Below are 27998 nucleotides of genomic sequence, written 5' to 3'. Positions count from 1 at the left end.
GCATTGTCATATCTGTGTATTATCAGAAGTAATGACTTTAAGTTTGGATGGGTAAATTAGTGTTGCCCTATAACCCTTGTGAATTAATTTTGTACAGATGGGTGCAAGTTCTCTCCTTCTCAAGGAAGTTTCAGCCGAGAAGTCCTGAAACATGTATATTTTAGCTCCCTCTATACTAATAGGTTGTTTCTTCCTGTACTGTTGCATCATATTAGTTTTGTCTAGATAATTCAGGAAGCGTGCTATCACTGGCCTTGGTCTAGTATTGGGTTTATTGTCAGCCTGGGGTGGGACAATTCTGTGGGCCCTTTCAATTATTATCTGTGTATCTATAATTCCAAGGGTTTGGGCTAAGGTTTCTGTTATGAATAATGATAGATTTTCAGATTTCTTTCCTTCAGGTATTCCTACTATCCTAATGTTATTTCTCCGGGACCTGTTTTCAGAGTCTTCTAATCTAGCCTGCAATTTTTGAAGTTTAGCTTCTGTTTCCTTTAATCTTGAATCATGGTCTACTGAGAGGTCCTCTAAATCTGAGACCCTTTGCTCTGCCTCTTGCAGTCTGCTTGAAAACTGTCTAACTTCCTGAGATAACATGGCAATGTCCTGTTTTATTTCTGTTCTTAGGGTGTCAAATTTAGGTATGAGGGCTTCTGATATATTGAGAACCAGATTCTGCATGCTTAAGACCTCATTCATTGGGTTTAAGTTTGTTGCAGAGTGTACCTCAGCTGCAATTTCTACAACTCCTTTAGACTTTTTGTCTCTGTGTTTACCTGCCATGCTTGAAGGGGAAGATTTGAGGGAAGTGTTTAGAAATTTGTCCATGTGCTAGTTGTGAGAAAAAAATGAAGGAAAAAAGGGGGGGGTCCAAGTGCTAAGGTGAGGGTAGTGGGATATAAAAGTGCAGAAAAACTTGTGACTGGGCAAGTGATTGGGGGGAGTGTATGTTCTTTCCCCCTTCTCTCCCTCCCCTCTTAATAAGGAGAAGAGAGAGGGAGGGGAAGAAAAAAATAAAATAAGCAAAAGTAGAGTGATAAGTGTATATCGTGTATAATACAATGGGGAAAAGGCCACAATGAAGGGACTGTGAATTATTACAAGGGTGTGATGACAAGCTTTGGCAGCTTTTACTCTGAGTGGAGAGAAAATTTGAGCAAGGTGTTTTTCTTGTACCCTTAAGGCTTAAGACTTCCTGCGATTATGCTATGCTCTGTTTTTACCCTCTCAGCCTGTATAGGACCTGTAAATTTTATCTTGCCCTAAATCGTTATAGGAAATATAATTCAAAAGATAGATACTAGAACAATTCTAGAATTGATATATAACATAACAGTGTATCAATCGACAATACTTATAATATATGCATTCAGTAAACCATGAAGAAAAAGCACAAAAAACATATTCAGCTATGTTCCTGACAGGGGCGTAAACCCAGTCCTTCTTACTCGCAAGACTTAAAATTCTTTTTACCCTGAACCGCTATAAGTGGTAAAATTCAGTAGATAGGTACTAAAAGAATTCTTAGACTGATATATAAAGTAACAATATATCTATCAACAACACTTGTTGTAACATTTACATTCAATAAACCATGAGAAAATGGAAAGAAACATATTCGGCTATATCCTTTTAATAATAGTCTTCAAAAAAAGAAAGACTTATTATGATGAGGATATGAAGCCAATCCTTCTCACTCAGATATCCCCCAAGACTTAATCTTCTCTTTTCCCCCCTTATTCCTTTTTTCTTTTTTGTTTTTTGATCTTTCTGCTTCTTTGAATTACTAATAAAAGGGGGAAAGAGTATGATTTTTACAAAAAGTTATGTTAATTTAAATGCTTTATAGGCTCCTGACTTGGTTCTTTGAGTCTTTCTTTTATTTAGATTTCTCTCCTTAAGTCCTAATGCTTCTAGGAATACCTCTGAGAAATGATCCCCTCTTTGCTGGTGATTCTAGAGGGAAGTCCCATTAACTCTTTTTCTTGTTGTGCGAAGGGAGATATTTTCTTAGCTTTAAGGTATTTTCGCAATAAAAATGATTCTTTTCCCTTCTCTGCTTGTTTATTCCTTTCTTGCTCTAGTCCCTTTAGTTTTTTGAACCGTCTAGGAACTTGTTTTTGCTTGCTTCCCTCTTATTTAGTATTCCGTTTTCCCCTTTCGTTAAGCCTTATAAAACTTTTTCCACATTAACCTTGTATTTCTGAATCAGATAACTTAGGTATTTACAGTGTACTCACCCTTCCCAACTCCGGTATTTTCGGGTGACTTCCAGTCTTACAGGTGACCTCCGGGCTATAGACCCCTCTCCTACCTTCCAGGAGAGGGAGATAACACCTTGCGGCTTGCAAACACTGAAGAGCAGCCTTTCCTCGACCCGCCTCCTTCCACGCAGCAACAGTGGGGGGGAAGGGGGTCCGCTGGTAGCTTTTGTGTCGGGTCCCGGGACCAAACAGGCAAAGTAAAGGAGAGAGAAAAAAAAACGTTCACCCCTCTTCTTACCGGGACTCCAAGTGGCAATGCAGGTTTCTCTACCGGGCACTGGAACGACTTGCTCCTGCAGACACCTCCTCCCTCGCAGCACCGGTGGGGGAGGAGGGTGTTCGTTCGATTCCTCTGGTTTCTCCTGCAGATTCTCTTAGTGCAGCCAAGTGTATGCTGGTATCTCTCAGATGCGACGCCCAGGGGGCCACCGGTCTCTTCACCAGGAGGGAGGGTGAGTAGATAATCAATACAAGGATAGTTAACTTAGAGTGGCAGCTTGATATGAACTGATAGAGAGCTTTGTTATGGACATGTCCTTACGGGCTTTGCCTCCTACGGCAGCTGTGTAACCTCAGGAAGAAGATTAGTGGAACCACTGAAGCAGCTTGTTATAAGCTGAAAGTGTGCTTTATCGCAGTCTTGTCCTTGCGGGCTTTACCTCTTGCAGCAGCGGTATAGAGTGAGGGAAGGAGTGGCAGGACCGCTATACCTATTGTCCCTTCCAATATTGTTGGGTACGTTTGTAGGGCTTGCAGTCCCCTTCGAGCTAGGGGGTCTCAGACAGCGGGATGGGTTCTGCTGTGGGTTCCGGCAGCGTGTGTATTTTGCTGGCCAGGTAGCAGCCCTTCACCTCAGGGCTTGGTGCATGGGAAACATCACCAGGTGCTTAGAGCTGGAGAACAAACGCTCAGCCACCTGTGCTAAGCTCCTCCTCCGGAACTGACCTCCTAGAACATGCAGTTTTAAGACACTTTACAATTTACTTCCATTATCAAATTTTGCACAGTCTTTTTATATTCACACTTTCTGGGGAACAAGATCCTACTGAGCATATGCTCAAGCTCCAGGGCCGGCGTTTGGTATAAGGCAACAAAGGCAACTGCCTTAGCGCGCCGCAGCAGGGGGGCGCAATTTAGAGCAGCCTGGATTTTTTATTCTTTAATTTTATGTCCCTTATTTTTTTTGGATGAGACTCAGCCAATTTGCATTAACTTCTAATGCAAATTGGGTAATAGTGCACGCAGCGCAAGGCGCGCCCCCACAGTCCAACTAATACCTCCTGGCACACTGACCCATACCCAGCAGTGATGACGCAGGCGCGTGCATGTAAACTCCCGCCCGGATACAGTACTGGATTAAGGAACTCTGGGAGCCAGCGTGGGTTGGGGGCCAATAATTTTTAGCGGTGAGTCCCGCCTTTTGTCCCGGTGTGACTATGGGGCTACACACACCGCACGGCTGTCTGTGCCTGAATTGATCCTCCTCCAGTCTTATTCCATTTCCTTCCTGTACACACAGTGTCAGTGGGCTGCTCGGGCGGACTCTGACTTCTCTATCTGGCCGGGATAAGGTGCACTGAGGTATTTGCTTGTGTTTTAACATGTGATACTATAGTCTAGCGCTCAGAGTTACATGAGGACAGCTCCATTTATTTCCAGAGTCTTCTCCTTTGTATATTGCTGATACCTATGCTCTGTAGCGCTAGACTGTAAGATGATTGCACTCTTTATTCTGTGTTTAACACGGGTGACATACTGTACAATCCTTAGGCGAACTTATAGTGTGGTATCTAGTGAAGTGTTTATACTAGTTTAAATAAAGGTATTATCTGCTCCTCACCTAGAGTCACTGCTAATTCACTGACATTAAATGTAAGTAAAAATTAGTACAATGTTCAATTCTTTTTACTAGGCTTTGTATTCGATACTGTATTCTGATGTGTATATAACCCACATAGTACAGTATACATTAATATCTTAGATCTATATATATATATATATATATATATATATATATATATATGTTCTATGTATTATGGTGTGAGCACATTATTCCTGGCAGATTTCTGTATTATTTTCACAGTATAATTTAATATAAGCACTTTTTATAGTAGTCATAAGAAACAAAAAACAGGGAAGGTCCAATCCACTTTGCTACATGTCTATACTATGCCTGGTTAATAGGTCCATACAGCTATGCTGAAGCTCATTCCCCTCATTCATAAGTACCTTATTTTTATATTGTGTGCACACTACTTGTAGTAATCTCTTTTATCACTTGATATAACCATGCATAGGTAACTGATAAGAGTTTGATATATAAACCTTCCTGAGTGGAGGTTGGAGTACTATATCTCTGCTTTAGAATATATATTACTGCTCCTTGTGACAATTGGACTAAAGACATTTTTCTTCATGTGTCTTGGTTATTTGTAATAAATTACTGGCTATGGTAAAATAAAATAATATGTATGTCACACTAAAACTTCACTGTATTGGGAAATGTGTCAGGATTAGTATGAAATCAGGACCTTTATGTTAGTACTGATTTAACTCTACACCTCCTGAATCCTTGCTTGTTATTTGTCAATGGGATGTTATGTAATCTGGGGGGGGGGGGGGCGGCAAAATGTATCCTCGCCTGTGTGGCCAAAAATCCTAGCACCGGCCCTGACAAGCTCACAGGGTATACGTATACTAGTCTGTGATTGGCTGATGTATGTCACATGACACAGGGGGCCAGAAAATGGGAGAAAAAATTAATTTGTCACAAAAAAATCTACTGCATATTTGACATTCAAGGTAGGTGTTAAATGATTGTCTTTCTATTATGCACATGTTAATTATGCAATCCTACTGCATTGAGCGGTCCTTTAAGTACAAAATATTTTGTTCAAACAACAGCACAAAGTGCCATTACTTAAAAAATAATACAGTATAAATAGAAATAAAAATGCATTTGATTCCTACATTCCCAACTTTATTTAGGCAGGTATGTACTCTATGCGTATTATTTCATCAATAAAACTTAGAGACAAACCCATGTTAAATGGCTATAGGAACCAAGACATGCTTCCTTGTATAACCTGTAATTTCCTTGTTCTTTCACGTTTGAGTGATATAGCAGTGCCTTTGGCATTTTCTAGAAAATGAACGCCAGACTTTAAAACAAGGGAAATATGCACTTTTAGCTTAATTTCCCCATAAGTTGTAACAGGCCCTTAATCATGTGGGGACATTTATGGCTCTTTAATTGAAATTTAGAAATGAAATAGCTCCTTCTTGCCAATTACTAGTTTATTTATCAAACAAAATCTTTAATATTTTTTAATCTGCAGAGTCTAAGTTATGAATTTCTATTAAAGGGAGTTAAAAATCATAGCCCCATCAAACTACTGTAACACACTTTGTTTTTTGTTTTTTTGTATATCTTTTTTATTATTTCAAGCACAGAGTACATTACAGGGCATAAGCCATATCAAAGAAATTTCATGGATACAACAGAGAATTTCCAGTCAGTCATGATACAGGAGAAGAAAAAAAGAGAAACCCTTCCATTAATTAAAATTAAATAAACATTATTTATACAGTGTATTAAACTTGTCGTGTAATCCTATCTTATAATCTTCATGTACTCTTGTGCTGCAATTCCTACTAAACTTAAAAGTAAAAAAAAAAATGGGGAGAGAAAAAGAAAAGGAAGAGAAAGAAAAAGAAAGAGAGAGAGAAGAAAAAAAAAAAAAAAAAAAAAAAAGGGGCAGCAAAACAGAAAAACGAACAGAGCAAAAGCCCAACAAGGGGAGGGAGGGAAGGAGATCCTGCTTATACCCATTTGCTTCGAATTATATTATTGATACCATGCAAAAGGAAAGATGTTGTTTAGAACTAAAGTTCCAAAAAAATCTGAATTATGGAAGCATTTTGTTAGGGAGTATTGTATATTACTAGGTTGTTCTAAAATTAGAGTTAGCCATTTATCAAAGAAAGCTCGAATCTGACTATCAAGCAGTGCGTTTGTATTTACTAGTTCGAAAGAAATTTGTGATATCATTGCCTGTTTAAACACTGTGAATGGAGGGGCAGTCTTCTTCTTCCAGCAGCGAAGAATTAAGTTGCGGCCCAGTAAAATTGCTGTATCTACTATTTTATATATCTAAAGTAATATTCTTTTGTAGGATCTTAGTTAGCCAGTATGAGACTTTATCCCAAAATTGTCGAATTTTAGGGCAGAGCCATATACAGTGTAAAAGATCAGCATTTGATTTCTTACATTTGTCACACTCGGCGCCGGTATTATGCGGCGACCATTTAGCCAGTATTTTCGGCGTAATATATGAATTATTGATAATCTTAATATGGGATTCTTTCCAAGAAGTAGGTATTTTAGCCTCTCTTACCCGTCGTATACTAGTTTTGATCTTTTCCAGAGTTATCTCTTGAAAATGGAAGCGCCAAGAGTCGACTAAAGCCTCCAACACCAATTGTCCTTGTTTGGACATTAAAATGTTGTATATCGGGGGGGCGGAGCCAGCTGCCGACACGACAAGACGTGTATTAGGGAGCTCCTGCAGCTAATATACATTTAACAGCTTTTACAGAGACTGATTTCAGCAAACTTGGAGAGAAAGAGCCCACATTGTAAACAAATTCATACTGAGATTGTTTTTGAACCTGATGGGACATTCGCTACATGAAAATTGCGTCTACTCCCCCGGAGAGTTGTGACTCAGTGCGCATAAAATGGCGGCTCATTCTTATGCTTTACAGCATAAACTAATATCCTGAAAAAGGTTTACAATTTGAGCCTGTCAGAGGAAAGGATCCCTTAGCGTGAGTGGTATATATTTCTAAGGAATCTAACTCGCTCATCACCCTCACGTTTTCGCTATGGCACCGGGAGAGGAGGAATTCTATAACGCCATACAAACAGCCCTAAAAGAGATGGAAGCTAAAATGGCTGCCGGATTTGCCAGCATGTCAGGTGCCATAAAGTTCGGCATGACACATTCTAAGACCCCAACAAGCGGCGAGATAGAAAGCGCTCTTCTGCCGACTTATAAGGAACGATCCGACTCGCCGGGGGAACTGACTGCAGCGGCTACAGAGGGCCTTACCAGGGTTGAGCTTCGTCCTATGGTAGATCCTGCCCCATGCTATGACAGCCTTACTGGGGGGGAAGTAGTTCATCCCCGAGTGCTTGAAGTCAAGCAACGGAATGTGCCAAAGGAAATCCCCTCTGGGAACGAACCAGTAAGCTACTCATGTGAGATTGGGAATCAAGAGGAGCCCCGGTTCATTGCCCATGTTGAAGCACTCAATGCTCCCTTACATGTACATCTAAAAGGCAATTTACTTTTATGTGATAATAAGCCCAAGATGGCACAGAAGGTCTTTGTAAGCCACTACTCTACCAAACTATCAAGCCTGCTGTTTTCCTATAAAACCATAACTGTCTTTCTTCCTACTATTGTGTGTTATGGAGACTCTAGTGCCTTAGTGAAATACAGGGACTTGACTACTAAGCTGTGCTCTTTACATTTGTTTATCCTGAGGAGGTCATCTTGGGACCCTGGGAGATTCTCTTACCACTAATCTTGAGTTATTATAATGAATAGCTCACTACTGACAGAATCCTGTAAAATCTGTCACATTTTGATCAGTGTAACCTATGCTCTAATACAAATCAGGAACTTGGTAATGCTCCCCTGTCCACCAGACAGTGACAGACCAGTAATGTGTTAGGTTTATTATCATCATTCAGTCACTTTTCCCCACTATCAGATGATACCAGATTTTCACTCTACATCAGCTAACTCTCTAAGTGACGAGTTATCACACTAAGAAGCTGTGGAACTTTTCTTGGGTTATTCAGCCTAGCTAATTCTGGCTATTGCATAGCCTACCTAATTGTTCTTATGTATACATGAGCACGTATAGATCAACAATATTTACTTAGCTTATTAACATCTCACTATAATGTGGAAAATTGATGCTATTTACCCCTATTTCTAAAATGGTATTTATATATCTTCTGGATCCTACTACAAATGGTACAACTACGTGAGAAGTAGTCAGGCCCCCTGGTTTACCTATTTACTCCACAGTATTAGTTAACTATGGCTAGACATTTTTATATGCATAGCTAATATATAAGAGCTCACAGTCTTACTTAAATTGGACTGTGTTTATTTCACAAGTTTTTTGTTCATGCCCTAGTCTTAATGTTGTTTGGTGATGCAAGTTAACCTTATTACTGTGTTTATTTTTCTCTTCAATTTTTGGGTGTGATCCTTCTTTAGAACCTGGGTGCAATTTATTCTGACATAGCTTTTAATTAGTACCCCTAGCTCTTTTAATTTCCATTTTAGTTTAAACCTACACAGTAACTGACAAATTCTAAACTTCAGGAAACCATATTTAGATATGTTATTATTTAATCACAGATGTCATTTGGGTTACCGTAGTCCTGAACAGGCTAAAGAGTGGGCTAGCATCTGATTTCTATGTGGTTCCTGAGAGTGAATGTTAGCCTATGTTAACCCTTATGTGTACACAGACCTTACAGTGTTACAAGGTCTTTCTATATGCCTTTCCCCAGAGTTGATGAGCTGCCTCATGGTACATATAGTACTTTCATAGTTATCCTCATGAGGTCTGTAAAGTTAATCCTGAGACACACACTACTGTTTATATTTTATATACGCTATATATTCAGTGTTCAACGCTAGTTATAACATATGTTGAGCTGCTGAGGTATATGTTGATTTACATGGCCCTTTATCCTCTTATATATTAGCGCAGCAGAGTATTTATTGACTTGCATATGAAGCTTTCTATATTAATTATTCTCATGGTGGCCGTCTCATTTTTTCAATTGTCTTACTCATTGCTCCTGTTTTATTACTCTGTGTATATCTATGATCATATAACTGTTGCACTCTGTGAAAGCCTTTACAATACTAGCTTCCTACACTCCCCTCACAGTATGCCATATAGCAACTTATATACTATTGATAGGCAGCTAATTGACACAAATATTTGGGACATATATTAAAATTAGTAACACACGGTACAATTAGCCGGGACATCTTAAGGAGAGTTATTTCTACTGCCAGCAACATACTAGTTCATGAATCACTAACAGTAACTGGGTAACAAGTTTAAAACCTGTTCTATATTATGTTTAATAGTTATTGTTGTTTATAGTGGTGTATATGACCTCTCTCTGCTTAAATGCTGTGTTATATTCATATTTTTTTGTTCCTGGCTATCATCCTCTGTGACTGTATGATTGTCATCCCTAATTGATCTATGCTCTTGTTCACTTTACTAGCTCATAATAGTTGTCTTGATGAAGCCTCTCTCCTCCTTTTCCCGCCGGTACTTAATGCCTGCGGGTCATATCCCTTCTCCTTTTTCCCGCATCGCCTATAGGTGGCACTCCCCTAGGAGAGGGGCTCACCCAGAGGTACCCCAGGTCCCCCAGACTCCAGCTTTTCTGACGTCCCCCCCTCCTCTAGATAATATATTATATCTTCTCAGGCTCCCACTATTGGAGTACAAAGGTGTTGATAAGTGTGATTTTGCTTATGCTAAGTAATTATACTCTAGCCCCACCTAAATTTGCTTTTGGTAAGGACATACTAGCTGGCTCCGCCCTCCATTTCCCCCCCCCCACCTCCCTCCCTATTATACTTTGAGCGGCTCTTGCCCGCTGCATCCCCCTTCCCCATATAATTAAAGAGTCACCCCCTCACTAGTCTTACCTTTATCTGAATAGATACCTTACGTTTTTTTTGCATACAGCTAGGAGAGGACCATTTTGTTGTTATTATTACGTTTGTTATACTCTAAAACAAAACCAAAGTCTCTTTAAGTGATAGCCCACATTTTATGGAAATGTTTGAGATATTAGAATATATTGTCTCCTAATTATGCTTTGTATACTTTGTCTTGTGAATGTTTTGAGACATACCCTATACTTTGTATTGATCTATGACTTCAATAAAAAAGATTTAAAAAAAAAAAAAAAATGTTGTATATCAGTGAAATGGTGTGAATGCTATTTTTGTGTAGGATAATATAATCTTTAAGCTCACCAAATTTAGCGTAGTCTTGACTAATATCTGGAAATCCATTAATAAAATGCCTAACCTGTAAGTAAGCAAAGAAATTATAATTTGGTAAGTTGTATTGATGAGAGATAGTTTCGAACGTTCTAACTTTGCAGTCATCATCGAGTAATTGCGCAACAAAAATCAGACCTTTCTCTTCCCATTTTCTGAAGACATCATACGTAAGCCCTGGTGGGAACAAGTTATTTCCTCTAATAGGTAAATATGAAGATACGTGGTAGTCTATGTGTAGGGCAATACATAATTTTTGCCAAGCTAGTACCACGTTATGAATTGCCAACACTTTTTTAATATATGGTGGTAACTGGGCCGCTGGGCAGTGAATAATAGCTTTGAGTGAAAGAGGAGTGACCAAATGGTTTTCAATTTGTTGGTTTGTAAAGTAGTTAGTATCTGTGACCCAATCAACAGCAAAACGTGCCAATATAGCAATATTGTACCACTTTATATCAGGGAGGGCAATTCCTCCAAATTCTAATAGCTGATGGAGTTTTATTCGAGATAAATAATGTCTTTTCCTACTCCAGACAAAGGACAAGCAGTGTTTATAAAATAGCCTTACATCTTTATTAGAGACAAAAAGAGGGAGACTTTGGAGAAAATATATTAATTGTGGGAAGAGGACGGTTTTAATTAACATGATTCTGGCTGAGACAGAGATAGGAAACGAGGTCCATCTATTCATCTTTTCATAAGCCTTCAAAAAAAAGGTAGACAAGTTATCCTTGTACCAGAGCCCAGGATCTTTATGCAAATTAATTCCTAGATATTTTATATTATCTGTGGCCTGGAAAGGATGTTCTTGATAGCTATCTTCCTGTTGCTGAATCCACATAATTTCGGATTTGCTCAGGTTCAGTTTATATCCCGAGAAGGAACTAAATTGTTTTACAATTTTCAATACAAGAGGGATAGTTAGTTTAGTGTTTTGTAAGAAGAGCAATAGATCATCCGCGTATAATGATAACACGATCCGCTGACCTCCAATTTCTATACCTTGGATAGTGTCTCTTAATAGGATTGCCAAAGGTTCTATGGCGATGTTAAATAAAAGAGGCGATAGAGGGCAACCCTGTCTCGTCCCCTTGTAAATCCGAAATCTAGGGGTTGGAATACCATTGACTAATATATACGAAGTAGGGGAATTGTAGATAGATTTAACCAACGAGAGGAAATTTCCGCTAAAGCCAAATTTTCCAAGCGTGGTATATAAGTGATCCCATATTACTGAGTCAAAAGCTTTCTCGGCGTCGGCTGTTAACATTGCATAATCCTGATTTTTACTGTGTTTATCATGCTGTCTATTGAGCCAGAGATGTTCTAAGATAGTGGTAACACGTCTAATATTCCTAATCGAGGATCTTCCTGGCATAAAGCCCGTTTGATCCTCGTGTATTATTTGCCCAATTTCTAGTTTAAGTCTTTTGGCCATTATTGAAGTAAGTAGTTTATAATCTACGTTCAAAAGCGATATAGGCCTATATGAAGCTAGATCCAGGGGGTCTTTATCTTTTTTAAGAATTAATGTAACAGCCGACGCCGAGAAATGCTCAGACATAGGCTTCCCTGCCAAGAAGTAATCGTTAAATAGTTTAGTCAGGATAGGCGTAAGATCCTTTCGCATGATCTTATAGAACTCTGCCGAAAGTTGATCAGGGCAGGGGGCCTTGTTAGTTTTAGTGGAGTCAACTGCCGCGGCTACTTCCTCTTCAGTGATAGGGCTGTTTAATGCTTCCGAAAAAGATGAGGAAATTTTAGGAGTTGTAACCCCACTCCAAAAAGAGTTTTTATTTTCAAAACTGAACTCACTTGGCGCATAGATGTTCTGATAGTATTTATGGAAGACTTCTTTAATTTCTGATGGATCCGTGTATCTTACCTGTCCCTCTCTAATAGCTTCAATTGTGTTAGCTTTTTTCCTAGCTTTATTTAAACTGGCCAAGAACTTGGCTGATCTGCCAAATTGTCCGCTATACTTCGCATTTATTCGAATATCTTCCCGTAAGGTTTTTTCTTTAAAAAAGAGATCGCGCTCTTGTTTCGCCTTCTGATACCTATCCCAGGCAAATTTAGAGTTGTTATTAATGTAGGATTTATAGGCATTACTAAGTTGGTTAGCCAACTGTAGTTCTCGAGCGTTAAATTGCTTTTTCCTTTTCACCATGTACGCCTTGATTTCACCTTTGAGATATGCTTTCGCCGCTTCCCAGTATATCTCAGTTTTCTCTAAGTAGCCTATATTAAATTCTTGATAGTCTCGCCATTTTTTACTCAGCCAATCGGAGAATTTTTTGTCTTGCACCAATTGATTAGGAAAATAGAAATTATTCACTGGGTTGGCCACTGTATTTTTGGTATAAATACCTAGAGAGATAATAGCGTGATCAGATATAACTATATCAGCGATTTGGACATCAACCTCCATCGCTAGCATAGGACTGGAAACCAAAAAGAAATCTATCCTGGAGAGCGCTCTATATGACTTGGATTCACAAGAAAATGTTCTCGAGTCCGGGTGCTTAATGCGCCAGATATCGTGGACTTTTAGACTATTACAAACCTGTCGGAATATCTTAGCCTTAGTACTAGAAAATTTAGAAGTGTTTGGAGTACATCTGTCCAAGAGAGTTGGAATCAAATTAAAATCTCCTACCAAAATTAAATTTTGTCCTATATATTGCGATAAATGCATAGAGATTTGGTTCCAGAACTCTACGTCCACCTGCTTTGGACCATATATATTACAAAAAATATATTTAGTGTCTCCTATCTCGATCTCAGCCAGCAGCCATCTGTCCTCCTTGTCAAACACATGTTTCAGTAACTTAAAAGACAAATTTTTGTTGAACAATATGGCCACCCCTCTTTTCCTCTTGTTACACGCAGAAGCAATTATATGTCCAACCCATTTTGATTTAAGTTTATTGACTTCTGTAGCTTTCATATGCGTTTCCTGTAAAAAGACGAGATCAGGGTTATACCTGCTTAATTGCTTAAGAATCAGCTTCCTTTTAATGGGGGAAGTTATTCCCCCAATATTCCAAGAGACGCACTTAAGCATATCTTCTAATTCCTATAATAAAATCATGTGTGAGGCAATGTGGCAGGAAAAGGGGGGGGAAAAGAGGAAAGAGGAAAAAAAAAAAAAAAAAGAAAACCCATAAAATAAAATAATTTGACTATCAATAGACAACATCGCATGAGACCCAACAGTATGTTGACCCTTTAAATAAACTTCCTCCTCATAGCTTAATATTTAAACCAATGCAAAATTGCCTAGCTTCCTGCTCATTAAGTAGAGTATGCAAAGTATCTTCTTCTTCTATTATTATTCTTGCTGGATAAATTAGCCTAGCCTTATGTCCAGCGTTGATTAGCTTAGTGCAATAGGGCGCCATGACCTTCCTGCTTTGGGAGGTTTCGCTGGAATAATCCTGAAAAATCAAGATTTTGGCCTCCCCTATTTGCACTGAGCCAACTTTCCTATACAGTCGCAAAAGTGTCATTTTGTCCTGATAATTTTGAAATTTGATCATGATCGCTCTATGGTAAGTCTTTCCATTTATTACTTTCTTGTATGGGCCAATTCTATGTGCTCTTTCTATCAATACGGGAGTGTTATGTTGTTGCAAACCCAAAATCACGGGGAGAGAGATAGAAGAGAAGTGTAGCAGATCAGAAAACTCGCTGGACTCCGGGAGTCCTACTACCTTTAAGTTATTGCGACGGGAACGATCTTCAAGATCTGTTATCCGCCCTTGTAAGAATTTGATTTGTTTAGTCTGTTCTGATAGTTGAGAGGCTTGACCACTTAAAATATCCTCTGTTTCAGATACTCTGTTCTCAACCTCGTTAAGTCTATTAGAGAAATGTCTAATCTCAGTGGTGAGATTAGCCATCTGGGACTGTAACAGTTCAAATTGGGGGAGAAATATTTCTGACAACTGGTTTACTAATGGTTGGATATCAGTATTAGGAGGAGCCTTCTCTTTAACTATTTCGGGTACAATGTCTGATATGCGGTTCTTCTTATCTCTTTGTTTAACTGGCATGTTTGGTGAGTTAAGTTTAGGAGCCGAAAGATATCTGTCCATAAATAATAATCACTTCCTCCCCTGGTGTGCACACAAAAAAAAAAAAAAAAAAAAAAAGTGCAGTGCAAGGTGAGAGATCAAAAAACCCCACTAATAATACAATAACTTAGTGGAGAGGGTGAAAACTATGAGCGTGGATTCCTCGTGAAGAGAAAAAAAAAAAAAAAATCACACAATTAAATTAATAACTTAGTCTAAGACGCCTTTACATGTGAATGCGTTGTTGGCTGAAGCAATAGTTCAGCAAAGTGGACCCAGTGATAAAGTGAATACAATATAGGGGGAGGAAAATCACTCAGATTATTTAGGTGCAGCCATTTGATACACAAACAAGAAAGCTATAATAAAGAAAGAGATATCTCAATAGACGTATCTAACAGAGCCAATATATGATATAGTTATGAATAGTGCTTAAATACCAAGCCGATGGAAGTTTCTGGAAAAAAAAAAAAAAAAAAAAAAAGGAAAGCACTATACAATCAGTGTTGACTTCCCTTATAAAAATTTTGTATCCTAGTGTATGTCACCCATAGAAATTTGTGTTAGTACCTAGACAATAATATACTCAGGTTCCAAGCAAATACTGGCTGACTGTTTGGCAATAACCTATATGAAATATAGAAAACAGGACAAAAATAGCTGCAATGCCTGAACTTACACAAACTGGTTAGTTATCAGCAAGATATGTACACAGCAGTTATAACAGTGCCGCAGAATTACTTGGTGTAGCCATACGGTTATAGGTTGCCAGTATAATAATGAATTGACAGTAAGCTGCTTAAATGTTAGGTTAGCATCAGAACAGAATACCCATCTCAGAATGACAAGCTTACAATTTACACATTAAGATTTGTGATATCTGTACCAGACTTGTTAAGCAGGGCTAAATTCGGTATAGTGCAAACCATACGCACCAACAGCCTATTTAATATTTTCAAACAAAATTTTAGAGAGTTCTTAGTTGAGAGTTCTTAGTACTTTAGTAGAGTATTTTATGAAAAGTTATGTTCATTAGGTAGCCGACTCAGAAGAATCCCTTCAGCCGCTTTACTCAAAAGTTGTCCTGGTACTAAGATATCTTTTCTAACCATGTCCAAGTAATTTACTGAGTGGGACAAAATGTAGATATTGCTTAATGTTACTAGGTAACAAAATAAGAGCAATGCTAGACGATGATCTGCATTCCACAGGGTATACGAAATAACCTGTTTGTGAGCAGGCGTCCTTACTTATGTGCAGTCAGAGTGTGTTGAGACGCTTTTTAAGCAAGGGAAGGGTTTTACAATTAGCTTAGTTGGTAAAGCCTTACACAGTCACACATATACTTGCGCTTTATGTTCCAGTAGCAGCTTCCAGCGTGATGTGTTATACCCTTCTTCGTTTCTAAGTAGCAGGACAGGCGAGACCACCCAAGTTCTTTATGTGCAATCTGCTTATCAGTTGTGTTCTAGCAGCAGCGTTACTCAGCCAGGCGCTATCACGACAATTTTCTTTGAAGGACTTTATCCAAGGATCTCCTCTATGTTGACAGCCAGCGTATTTTATGTTGCCGCTTTCCACTGAACACAGGGCACCGTATTTCCCAGTATGCAAGCCTCCAGACGCACACCTAGACCAAGGGGTGGAACACTCACAGCGGGCTCGACGCAGATGAACCTTCTGTCTCCCTTCTAGGTAAGGTATTCTCCTGCATAGCGTAGGTTGTTTTGTTGCAATTTGTTGCGATTACCACCCTCTCACTCATGCGAGACCGGGATTAAACTGGTGTCATAGCTGGTAGCGCTACATAGTAGCATATGGGCCAGTGGACCTTTGCTATCCTCAAATTAGCACAAGAGCTCAGCTCAGTTCGCTGCACAGGAAAGGCCCAGCTAGGCAAAAGTAGTCTCCTGCAGTGCGTCCATTGACGGCTCTAGCAACCGAGCCGATGTACAGCAATTCTTAGGCTTCCTGCCTGGGCTAGAATGGAGTGACCCAGCTCCCTAGGATGCAAGCCGCACCAGCAACGGGAGAAATCAGCATAGGGAGAAAGTTGGCTTGTAGGCTATCGAAGCACCACGCCGGCATTCAGCGTGTTCCACTCTCAGACAGCACCTCCCACCGGAAGCCCGGGTTTCAGAATTTTTTAGTAGAATATCTAAATAGGATACATAGAGTGTAACACACTTTGTAATATAAACTGCGTTGGAAAAAATGGTGTGTTATCTCTGCGTTTAACTAATAGATCAGCACCTATTACCGTACCTAACTGCTGTTCTCAGGGCTATGTTTGGTGCTTGTCTCCAGGAGTACTAGCTGAGTAAGTAATAAAAGGAAGATACAGGAAATTAGATTTCCAATAATAACCCCACTGATAGATCAATGCAATAATGGGAACACTGGTCCTATACCTAAAGGTGGGGGGTGCTCAATGCCGACTGAAATGAATATCAAAAACAAGAGGGAGAGTAAGAGAGGGAGAGTAAGAGAAGCACCTGTAGAGCACTCTTGTAAGTTCATATATAAGAGGGTAGCAATCTCTCAGGAAAAACTAAAACATAACTTTTAATAACTCCAGAATAATATATATATATATATAGTATAGTGTGAGTGAATGTGCAATAAAACTTAAATTAAAATTTATCAAAATGATAAGTAATCCTAGCAGCCTTGGACCTAAATACTATTCAGAAGCACAGAATATGAGTAATCAAACAATTGGCTACAGAATGCCCATAATTTTAGCGCAACAAATAAATTAAACTAGAAAAAGAGGACATCTAAAGATCTAATAGCGCTAAACAAAAATTAGGATCCATGCGATCACAGACCAAATAAATGCCCAATAAGAATTAAAGTTGGCCTAAATATACAAAGCTGAGGGATTCAGAGCATACACCTGATGCGCATTTCGCCAAACGGCTTTTTCAAAGGCTAACCTGATTAATACTGACTTCCCAGGTTGAAGGGACTGTTCCTTAACACCCCCCTCCCTAAAAAGCATATCATGCAGCAAACAAGAATCGATTGGACCGTCACGAGTCACGTGACCTTACTTGCATCACACATGTAAACAGAATAGTGCAGGATTTGACAGTCTGTATCAGTAATGGTTTCCAATTATATTAAGTACATATCAGACATAATGGTGTGCTGTAATCCGGATGACTTGTCAAACGACATGTGAATCAGCGTACAAAATCGTTGATTGTATTCACAAAACTTCTTATGTGTCTAGGTCACAAAAAAATTCATAGTGATTCATACTAATGTATACACTGTTTAACGAGTCTATTTATATATAGGCACAATAACATATCATATCGTTCACATATTGATAGCATTGATATCTATTATTTAAAGATAGACCCATACTAACAGTAACATACTTTACTTCATGAGTAAGCGATTACATTCTCTGTATATTGTAGCATCTGATGTCAATTCTCAATTGGATGGTGCCACATAACCGTCATCAAAATGACAGTTTTACATATTGGTTCCGTAATTCCTCATAAAAGTTTTTTTACCATAAAATATTAAGAAAATGCGTGCTGGATGAAATGTTTAACATATATTGAATGCATTATCACATTGTCACTAAGTTATAATTGCAAAAACAGTTATGTTATTATATTGAGGATATTTTAGAAAAGACTCGTCCAAAGACCACAAAGTAGATATATTTGTGTGCTAATAGTTTTCTTATTTTAATCCCAAATACAGATACAATCACCAGAATCACAATAATGGTTGTGCGCCCATTGATAGCTTAATAGCTCATTGTTTGTGTTGCAGTTTGGCAAATGATTCAGTTTCCATATATTTACAAATGGCTAGATTTAGAGTTTGGCGTTAGCCGTCAAAAGCAGCGTTAAGGGGTCCTAACGCTGCTTTTGGCCGCCCACTGGTATTTAGAGTCAGGCAGGAAAGGGTCTAACGCTCACTTTCAAGCCGCGACTTTTCCTTACCGCAGATCCCCTTACGCCAATTGCGTATCCTATCTTTTCAATGGGATCTTCCTAACGCTGGAATTTAGAGTCTTCGCTGAAGTGAGACAAGACTCCTACCGCCAAAAAAAGTCAGTAGTTAAGAGCTTTATGGGCTAATGCCGGTTTATAAAGCTCTGAACTACAGTGCTCTAAAGTACACTAACACCCATAAACTACCTATGTACCCCTAAACCGAGGTCCCCCCACATCGCCGCCATTATAATAAATATTTTTAACCCCTAATCTGCAGACCGCACATCGCCGCCACCTACATTATCCCTATGAACCCCTAATGTGCTGCCCCTAACATCGCCGACGCCTACATAATATTTATTAACCCCTAATCTGCCCCCCCAACGTCGCCGCTACCTTACCTACACTTATTAACCCCTAATTTGCCGACCGGACCTCACCGCTACTCTAATAAAGTTATTAACCCCTAAACCGCCGCACTCCCGCCTCGCAAACCCTATAATAAATAGTATTAACCCCTAATCTGCCCTCCCTAACATCGCCGCCACCTAACTTCAAGTATTAACTACTAATCTGCCGACCGGACCTCGCCGCTACTCTAATAAATGTATTAACCCCTAAAGCTAAGTCTAACCCTAACACCCCCCTAAATTAAATATAATTTTAATCTAACGAAATAAATTAAATCTTATTAACTAAAGTATTCCTATTTAAAACTTAATACTTACCTATAAAAAAAAACTAATATAGCTACAATATAACGAATAATTATATTGTAGCTATTTTAGGATTTATATTTATTTTATAGGCAACTTTGTATTTATTTTAACTAGGTACAATAGCTATTAAATAGTTATTAACTATTTAATAGCTACCTAGTTAAAATAATTACAAAATTAACTGTAAAATAAATCCTAACCTAAGTTACAATTAAACCTAACACTACACTATAATTAAATTAATTAAATAAATTACCTACAATTACATACAATTAAATAAACTAAACTAAATTACAAAAAAAAACAAACACTAAAATACAAAAAATAAAAAAAGATTACAAGAATATTAGGCTAATTACACCTACTCTAAGCCCCCTAATAAAATAAAAAAGCCCCCCAAAATAATAAAGGTCCCTACCCTATTCTAAATTAAAAAGTAACCAGCTCTTTTACCAGCCCTTAAAAGGGCTTTTTGTGGGGCATGCCCCAAAGTAATCAGCTCTTTTGCCTGTTAAAAAAAAATACAGCCCCCCCAACATTAAAACCCACCACCCACATACCCCTACTCTAACCCAAACCCCCCTTAAATAAACCTAACACTACCCCCCTGAAGATCTCCCTACCTTGAGTCGTCTTCACCCAGCCGGGCACCGATGGACCAGAAGAGGACATCTGGAGCGGCAGAAGTCTTCATCCTATCCGGGCAGAAGAGGACATGTGGACCGGCAGACATCTTCATCCAAGTGGCATCTTCTATCTTCATCCATCCGGAGTGGAGCGGAGCCATCTTCTTCCAGCCAACGCGGATCCATCCTCTTCAACCGACGCCTACTCGCCGATTGAAGGTTTCTTTAAATGACGTCATCCAAGATGGCGTCCCTCAAATTCCGATTGGCAGATAGGATTCTATCAGCCAATCGGAATTAAGGTAGGAAAAATCTGATTGGCTGATCCAATCAGCCAGATTGCGCTTGCATTCTATTGGCTGATCGGAACAGCCAATAGAATGCAAGCTCAATCTGATTGGCTGATTGGATCCGCATCGGATTGAACTTGAATCTGATTGGCTGATTTAATCAGCCAATCAGATTTTTCCTACCTTAATTCCGATTGGCTGATAGAATCCTATCAGCCAATCGGAATTCGAGGGACGCCATCTTGGATGACGTCATTTAAAGGAACCTTCATTTGGCGAGTAGGCGTCGGTTGAAGAGGATGGATCCGCATCGGCTGGAAGAAGATGGCTCCTCTCCGGATGGATGAAGATAGAAGATGCCGCTTGGATGAAGATGTCTGCCGGTCCGGATGTCATCTTCTGCCCGGATAGGATGAAAACTTCTGCCACTCCGAATGTCCTCTTTTGGTCCATCAGTGCCCAGCTGGGTGAAGACGACTCAAGGTAGGGAGAACTTCAGGGGGGTAGTGTTAGGTTTATTTAAGGGTTGGTTGGGTTAGAGTAGGGGTATGTAGGTGGTGGGCTTTAATGTTGGGGGGGTTGTATTTTTTTTTACCGGCAAAAGAGCTGATTACTTAGGGGCATGCCCCGCAAAAAGCCAAAGAGCTGGTTACTTTTTAATTTAGAATAGGGTAGGGACCTTTATTATTTTGGGGGGCTTTTATATTTTATTAGGGGGCTTAGAGTAGGTGTAATTAGCCTAATATTCTTGTAATCTTTTTTTATTTTTTGTAATTTAGTGGGGGTTTTTTTTGTAATTTAGTTTAGTTTATTTAATTGTATGTAATTGTAGGTAATTTATTTAATTAATTTAATGATAGTGTAGTGTTAGGTTTAATTGTAACTTAGGTTAGGATTTATTTTACAGGTAATTTTGTAATTATTTTAACTAGGTAGCTATTAAATAGTTATTAACTATTTAATAGCTATTGTACCTAGTTAAAATAAATATAAAGTTGCCTGTAAAATAAATATAAATCCTAAAATAGCTACAATATAATTATTCGTTATATTGTAGCTATATTAGGGTTTATTTTACAGGTAAATATTTAGTTTTAAATAGGAATACTTTAGTTAATAAGATTTAATTTATTTTGTTAGATTAAAATTATATTTAACTTGGGGGGGTGTTAGGGTTACGGTTAGACTTAGCTTTAGGGGTTAATACATTTATTAGAGTAGCGGCGAGGTCCGGTCGGCAGATTAGGGGTTAATACTTGAAGTTAGGTGGCGGCGACGTTGGGGGGGCAGATTAGGGGTTAATACTATTTATTATAGGGTTTGCAAGGCGGGAGTGCGGCGGTTTAGGGGTTAATAACTTTATTAGAGTAGCGGTGAGGTCCGGTCGACAGATTAGGGGTTAATAAGTGTAGGTAAGGTAGCGGCGATGTTGGGGGGGCAGATTAGGGGTTAATAAATATAATAGAGGGGTCGGCAATGTTAGGGGCAGCAAATTAGGGGTACATAGGTATAATGTAGGTTGCGGCGGTGTCCGGAGCGGCAGATTAGGGGTTAATAGTATAATGCAGGTGTCAGCGATAGCGGGGGCGGCAGATTAGGGGTTAATGAGTGTAAGGTTAGGGGTGTTTAGACTCGGGGTTCATGTTAGGGTGTTAGGTGCAATCTTAGAAAGTGTTTCCCCATAGGAAACAATGGGGCTGCGTTGGGAGCTTAACGCTGCTTTTTTGCAGGTGTTAGGTTTTTTTCATCTTAACTGCCCCATTGTTTCCTATGGGGGAATCGTGCACGAGCACGTTTTGCCAGCTTACCGCTACCGTAAGCAACTCTGGTATTGAGGGTTGAAGTGGCGGTACATTCGGCTCAACGCACCCTTTTTGGAGCCTAACGCAGCCCTTCAGACAACTCTAAATACCAGCGTTGTCTTAAGGGTGCATTGGGAAAAAAAGGTGCGCTAGCTACGCGGGTCTTTACCGACAAAACTCTAAATCTAGCCGTGTGTTAGCACACAGCACTGGTAATATCTCCAAAATTACTTTGGAGTTCCTTGCTTTAAGCTTACTACCTAACTCCCTGAAGTCATTTTTTAGGACTCTTCATCTCCCGCTGATTCCTTCATTAGTACCAATATGTACCATGACTGCAGGATCAGACTCACATCCCTCTAACAATCTATGAATACGCTCCACAATATATCTAACACGAGCCCCTGGAAGACAGCAAACTGTTCTATTTTAAAGTAATATACGAACTTGCCAATCAAAACATTACTTTGCCCACAGCTATGGACTGTAACTTTTTATTATATACTTAATTGTCAGACTGTGGTTCTATTGGACAATAGATATGTGTGAACCAATTAGATAATAGCATGAGGTGTAAAAGAGCAATGTGGCAGTATAGCTCATTGTTTTTGAGAAAGAGCAAAGTTTAAAGTGCCAAACGCATCAGACAACATAGTTAGATCCAGTGTGTCTGCTTAATATGGACAAGATTGGCTAACTGTTTATCATGTCTCTTTGTGTGTGTCCAAAGTTGCGTGTGCATTACAGGTTGAAAGTAAACATGTTCGCTTGAGTGTAATTGAATTAACGTGCATCAGGATTGTAGTTCTACTTCAGAGCTCTGGTTAACTGCTAAACTCGACAATAAGTTGCACCAAACACATCACAATTATATTTAAAAGTACAGTTACACTTATAATAACAATGTCTAATAAAAAATATTAAAATAAATATTGCATTAAAAAGTAATAAGTGTTTAAAGATATGAGGTCTCAGGTGTTAGAAAAAAAAAGTACTACAAAAAGCTTTAACATAGATATACATATATACAGCTGTCTAAATATGTGTGTATATATACAGAATATATATATATATATATATATGTATATATATATATATATATATATATATATATATATATATACTGTATATACTGTATAATATATATGTGTGTGTTTATATGTATGTACATATGTATTTATTTATATGTGTATATATATATATATATATATATTTACAGACATATATACACATATAAACACATAATACATACTGTATGTATACACATATGGACATAAATATAAGTTCACTGAAGCCCTTTACAAGTAGCTGAAAACATGAAAAATCATATATCATATATATACAAAATTCATATTTAATAAAGTATTTAACTATGTATTTACTGTAAATATTTCCCATTCTAATCTTCTTCATAGAAGAATATGTTCAGGTGAATATGTTCTAAGTATTTTTTAAAAAGATAGTCATATATATATCTGTATATGTATATATATATATATATATATATATATAGATACAGTATATACAGAATATATATATATATATATATATGTACAAATATATATATATATATATATATATATATATATATATATATATATATATATATATATATACTGTACCAAAAAAATATCAGCTAAATATAGAAATATATATTTATGAATAAATAGAACATTTTCTTCTATGTGAAGAACATTGGAATGTGAAATATTAGTATTTCATATCGGGTTAGAGCACTTGAGAAAGCATGATCGGGTTTATGTGCGAGTAAAAGTGTTATTTTTTTTCCCACTTTTCCCGCTCCATTGGATATTCTAAGTTTGGCTTTTTGCATGCATCAGGTAATAGTTCATGCAAAAACTTTTTACTTTCAACTTGTAATATGTGCGCTACCCGATGTACGCAAAAAGCTTACTTCTAGCAGAGTTAATGCATGAGCGATAAATAGCGCTTCACTCGTAATCTAGCCTTATATTTTTAAGAATGTGTCTACAATAACGGATTTTGAACTTTTTCATCATCTGGGACGCTTCTGTGACAAAATAATCAATAATTATGGCTTGAAAATAAAACGCAGCGACTCCCTTTCTGAGGTATGTAAATTGTGCATTGACAGGCTAACAGGGTTAAGAGGAGAATTGGCCCTGGGGATATGATGCTGCATTGCCCCCTCATTGGGTGAGTGCATCTTCTCTTCAAATTTTCTATGTGAATTTGCTGGTTTCTCCTTCTTTAAATTATGAGCTCTTGTCACAAACAGTTTCCTTGGAATAAACAGAGCTTCCACCAACTCTGTATATTAACCCCTAAACCGCCGCACTCCCGCATCGCAAACACTAGTTAAATATTATTAACCCCTAATCTTCTGTCCCTAACATCACCACAACCTACATTACTGTTATTAACCCCTAATCTGCTGCCCCCAAAATCGCTGCCACTATACTAAAGTTATTAACCCCTAAACTTAACCCTAAGTCTAACCCTAACTCCCACTAACTTTAACATAATTAACCCCTTAATGACCACATCACTTTTCCATTTTCTGTCCGTTTGGGACCAAGGCTATTTCTTTCATGTAATTAGCAAGAGTCCATGAGCTAGTGACGTATGGGATATACATTCCTACCAGGAGGGGCAAAGTTTCCCAAACCTCAAAATGCCTACAAATACACCCCTCACCACACCCACAAATCAGTTTTTACAAACTTTGCCTCCTATGGAGGTGGTGAAGTAAGTTTGTGCTAGATTCTACGTTGATATGCGCTCCGCAGCAGGTTGGAGCCCGGTTTTCCTCTCAGCGTGCAGTGAATGTCAGAGGGATGTGAGGAGAGTATTGCCTATTTGAATGCAATGATCTCCTTCTACGGGGTCTATTTCATAGGTTCTCTGTTATCGGTCGTAGAGATTCATCTCTTACCTCCCTTTTTAGATCGACGATATACTCTTATATATATACCATTACCTCTGCTGATTCTCGTTTCAGTACTGGTTTGGCTATCTGCTATATGTAGATGAGTGTCCTGGGGTAAGTAAGTCTTATTTTCTGTGACACTCTAAGCTATGGTTGGGCACTTTTTTATAAAGTTCTAAATATATGTATTCAAACATTTATTTGCCTTGACTCAGGATGTTCAACATTCCTTATTTTCAGACAGTCAGTTTTATATTTGGGATAATGCATTTGAATCAATAATTTTTTCTTACCTTAAAAAATTTGACTTTTTTTCCTGTGGGCTGTTAGGCTCGCGGGGGCTGAAAATGCTTAATTTTATTGCGTCATTCTTGGCGCAGACTTTTTTGGCTCAAAAAATCATTTCTGTTTCCGGCGTCATACGTGTCGCCGGAAGTTGCGTCATTTTTTTGACGTTCTTTTGCGCCAAAAGTGTCGGCGTTCCGGATGTGGCGTCATTTTTGGCGCCAAAAGCATTTAGGCGCCAAATAATGTGGGCGTCTTATTTGGCGCTAAAAAATATGGGCGTCGCTTTTGTCTCCACATTATTTAAGTCTCATTTTTCATTGCTTCTGGTTGCTAGAAACTTGTTACTTGGCATTTTTTCCCATTCCTGAAACTGTCATTTAAGGAATTTGATCAATTTTGCTTTATATGTTGTTTTTTCTCTTACATATTGCAAGATGTCTCACGTTGCATCTGAGTCAGAAGATACTTCAGGAAAATCGCTGTCTGGTGCTGGAACTACCAAAGCTAAGTGTATCTGCTGTAAACTTTTGGTAGCTGTTCCTCCAGCTGTTGTTTGTATTAATTGTCATGACAAACTTGTTAATGCAGATAATATTTCCTTTAGTAATGTTACATTACCTGTTGCTGTTCCATCAACATCTAATATTCAGAGTGTTCCTGATAACATAAGAGATTTTGTTTCTGAATCCATCAAGAAGGCTATGTCTGTTATTCCTCCTTCTAGTAAACATAAAAAATCTTTTAAAACTTCTCTTTATACAGATGAATTTTTAAATGTACATCATAATTCTGATTCTAATGACTCTTCTGGTTCAGAGGACTCTGTCTCAGAGGTTGATGCTGATAAATCTTCATATTTATTTAAAATGGAATTTATTCGTTCTTTACTTAAAGAAGTACTAATTGCTTTAGAAATTGAGGATTCTGGTCCTCTTGATACTAAATCTAAATGTTTAGATAAGGTCTTTAAATCTCCTGTGGTTATTCCAGAAGTTTTTCCTGTTCCTGGTGCTATTTCTGAAGTAATTTCCAGAGAGTGGAATAATTTGGGTAATTCATTTACTCCTTCTAAACGTTTTAAGCAATTATATCCTGTGCCATCTGACAGATTAGAATTTTGGGACAAAATTCCTAAAGTTGATGGGGCTATTTCTACCCTTGCTAAACGTACTACTATTCCTACGGCTGATGGTACTTCGTTTAAGGATCCTTTAGATAGGAAAATTGAATCCTTTCTAAGAAAAGCTTAACTGTGTTCAGGTAATCTTCTTAGACCTGCTATATAATTGGCTGATGTTGCTGCAGCTTCAACTTTTTGGTTGGAAACTTTAGCGCAACAAGTAACAGATCATGATTCTCATAATATTATTATTCTTCTTCAACATGCTAATAATTTTATCTGTGATGCCATTTTTTATATTATCAGAGTTGATGTCAGGTTTATGTCTCTAGCTATTTTAGCTAGAAGAGCTTTATGGCTTAAAACTTGGAATGCTGATATGTCTTCTAAATCAACTCTACTTTCCCTTTCTTTCCAGGGTAACAAATTATTTGGTTCTCAGTTGGATTCTATTATCTCAACTGTTACTGGTGGGAAAGGAACTTTTTTACCACAGGATAAAAAATCTAAAGGTAAAAACAGGGCTAATAATCGTTTTCGTTCCTTTCGTTTCAACAAAGAACAAAAGCCTCATCCTTCTTCCTCAGGAGCAGTTTCAGTTTGGAAACCATCTCCAGTCTGGAATAAATCCAAGCCTTCTAGAAAAGCAAAGCCAGCTTCTAAGTCCACATGAAGGTGCGGCCCTCATTCCAGCTCAGCTGGTAGGGGGCAGGTTACGTTTTTTCAAAGAAATTTGGATCAATTCTGTTCACAAGAGATTTTTTCTTTCCCGTGTCCCAGTAAATCCAGTGAAAGCTCAAGCATTTCTGAAATGTATTTCAGATCTAGAGTTGGCTGGAGTAATTATGCCAGTTCCAGTTCTGGAACAGGGGCTGGGATTTTATTCGAATCTCTTCATTGTACCAAAGAAGGAGAACTCCTTCAGACCAGTTCTGGATCTAAAAATATTGAATCGTTATGTAAGGATACCAACATTCAAAATGGTAACTGTAAGGACTATCTTGCCTTTTGTTCAGCAAGGGCATTATATGTCCACAATAGATTTACAGGATGCATATCTGCATATTCTGATTCATCCAGATCACTATCAGTTCCTGAGATTCTCTTTCCTGGACAAGCATTACCAGTTTGTGGCTCTGCCGTTTGGCCTAGCTACAGCTCCAAGAATTTTTACAAAGATTCTCGGTGCCCTTCTGTCTGTAATCAGAGAACAGGGTATTGTGGTATTTCCTTATTTGGACGATATCTTGGTACTTGCTCAGTCTTTACATTTAGCAGAATCTCATACGAATCGACTTGTGTTGTTTCTTCAAGATCATGGTTGGAGGATCAATTCACTAAAAAGTTCATTGATTCCTCAGACAAGGGTAACCTTTCTGGGTTTCCAGATAGATTCAGTGTCCATGACTCTGTCTTTGACAGACAAGAGACGTCTAAAATTGATTTCAGCTTGTCGAAACCTTCAGTCGCAATCATTCCCTTCGGTAGCCTTATGCATGGAAATTCTAGGTCTTATGACTGCTGCATCGGACGCGATCCCCTTTGCTCATTTTCACATGCGACCTCTTCAGCTCTGTATGCTGAATCAATGGTGCAGGGATTACACAAAGATATCTCAATTAATATCTTTAAAACCGATTGTACGACACTCTCTGATGTGGTGGACAGATCACCATCGTTTAATTCAGGGGGCTTCTTTTGTTCTTCCGACCTGGACTGTAATTTCAACAGATGCAAGTCTTACAGGTTGGGGAGCTGTATGGGGATCTCTGACGGCACAAGGAGTTTGGGAATCTCAGGAGGTG

This window comes from Bombina bombina, chromosome 4 (assembly GCF_027579735.1).
Source record: "Bombina bombina isolate aBomBom1 chromosome 4, aBomBom1.pri, whole genome shotgun sequence".
In the NCBI taxonomy this organism is placed as follows: Eukaryota; Metazoa; Chordata; class Amphibia; order Anura; family Bombinatoridae; genus Bombina; species Bombina bombina.
Note: the sequence above shows the minus strand (reverse complement) of the source record.